Raw genomic sequence first — 2,297 nt, 5'->3', positions numbered from 1 at the left:
TGGGAGGAATGGAATTGAGTCTGACTTTCTGACAAAGCCACTCCCAGGGTCTTCTCCAGTTCTTGCCTCAGAGAATATGCCTAAAATGTCTTTGCATCTCATGACTGGTTTGTTGAAGAGAAGTGACATTAGGTTACTACCATGGCTTGTGACTGTCCCTTGTTTCTGTTCCTTCTGCTTCTTTTTCTCCATCTTTTGTTCCTTCACCCTCTATACCTTTGCCTTCCCAGTGCCTCTAGCGTGGCAGATTGACTCTAGTGGTGATGCCAATTCACTGGAAAGATCCATTGCTTCCTTGGGGGCCCATGGACTACAACTGAAGGACATATGTTAGTATTGTCCTCACTGGCTGGGTGGACTCATTTGAGTCAGGACAGAAGTAGGGGTGGAGATAAACTGAACAATACTGTAGGAGTTGGTGGTAGCGGTGGTAGGGGTGTGACTGATGTGCTACCATCTAATTATGACTTAAATGACCCAGAAAGCTCAGTGTTGAAAATGGATAGCTCAGGAATACTATTAGGGGTAGGACGTGCTATACCAGGATCTAGGTCAGCATTGTGTATGAGGTCATCAGCAATACTTGGAGGGTAAGAAGGTAGGATGGTGCATCAGTCTGAGGAACCTGGCCCAGATCTGGTACATAAAACTAATTTTCTGCCACCTGCTGATGCAGTTGCCCCCTCTTGCTGATGGATAAATGGGAATGTAACAGTTTCTTGATCTCTCCCCTGAGGGTCACATAACTCTTTGTCACAGACCCAGAAAGAAGGTCCAGAAAGACATACTTCTCGCAAGGTTCTCAGTGGTATTGAAGAGAAGCAAGGAGGTGAGGGAGTTGATATTACTGGGAAGGTCCCTAACTCCCTCCTCAGCTTCAAGTTCAGGCTTATGCTCTCACACATGGAAATACTTCAGTTTTTCCTGCAAGGCCCTAGGAGTCAGAGCTTACTCTGGATCTTGTGTTGGATTCACTTTTGAGAACGAGGATCCTGGATTTCTACAGTCTATCTGGGACTCTATACTTGTACCTAGGGAACATCTTGATCACATTCTTGCTTCCCGTTATCTTCTCAGTCTTGGCCTAGGGCAAAGAGAACCTCTCTCCCTTGACCTGCAGCTGAATCTGGCTCATTTCTACTCATTAGGACATCCTACTGAAGATGTCTCTAGAAAAATTTTGGATGTTTGTAAGGCATCTTCCACCTGCTGGATACGCTCTTCTCTTGGAAGATCTGGTTGTATCAAGAGCACATAGTAGGCCTGACTCTCCAAATAATGTGACTGTGCGATTATTGTCATGATGCCTCACATATCTCTCTCTCTCTCTCTCTCTCTCTCTCTCTCTCTCTCTCTCTCTCTCTCTCTCTCTCTCTCTCTCTCTCTCTCTTTCTCTCTCTCAGCAACCAGAGGCTCAGAGCTACTTTACTCCGTCTCCAAAGCCCTTATTTCTCTCTGTCTCTAAAACTATCACTTACTCTAAACTTTGCATCTTCATTGAATCTATCTCAGGTCTTTAAAGAAATCTGTTAAAGTGAATTATTTTGCAGATAATTGGTGGAAGGTAGAAAGAGTCTCGCACTTAAGTAATATATAAGGATTATTAAATCAACTCCAATCAAATGAATAGAGAGCTTTCAAATTCAAAATATGTACCACAACATGAAGTTTTACTCCACATAAACAATTTGGTACTGGTTAGAAGACAGATTGCGGACAAACTATACAGAATATATCCAAATAGTCTAATGTTTGACAAACCCAAAGACCTCCTTTATCGAACTGTGAAATTTTATGGTTGTTGTTCAGTTGTGTAGAGCTTTTCATGCATGCCAGGACTTTCTTTCTTCCATGACACTATCTATCCATCTCATCATCTGTCATCTCCTCCATTTACCTTCACTTTTTCCCAGTGTCAGGATTTTTTATTCAATGTGTTTTGTCTTCTTATTGTTTGGCCAAAGTATTTAATCTTCAGATATGGCATTTGATATTCTAATGGGTGGTCTGAATAGATTATCTTTAAATATTTACTGATTTGTTCTCCTTGTTTTCCTAAGGGTTGCTAAAAATCTTCTCCCACACTGTAATTAAAGATCATTGATTCTGCAGTGTTCATCTTTCCTTATAGTCCAACTCTCACAGCCATACATTGATACTGATGGGAAAAAATATCATAGCTTTGACTATATGAACCTTTGCCAACAAGCTGATGTTTCTGTTTTTTAGCATGGGGCCCAGATTTGCCCTTGTTTTCATTCTAAAAACCAAGTGTCTTTTAATTTCATGGTTGTAAT

At 41.4% G+C, this 2,297-nt stretch overlaps 1 pseudogene; it reads right to left on the bottom strand.

Annotated features, from left to right (window-relative positions):
- Window positions 1-461: 461 nt before the first annotated feature.
- Window positions 462-1,302, bottom strand: LOC140502491 (WASH complex subunit 1-like; annotated as a pseudogene).
- Window positions 1,303-2,297: the final 995 nt, after the last annotated feature.

Source organism: Notamacropus eugenii, chromosome 4 (genome assembly GCF_028372415.1).
Source record: "Notamacropus eugenii isolate mMacEug1 chromosome 4, mMacEug1.pri_v2, whole genome shotgun sequence".
Lineage (NCBI taxonomy): Eukaryota > Metazoa > Chordata > Mammalia > Diprotodontia > Macropodidae > Notamacropus > Notamacropus eugenii.
The sequence above is the reverse complement of the archived record's forward strand: the minus strand, read 5'-3'. Positions and strand labels throughout refer to the sequence as shown.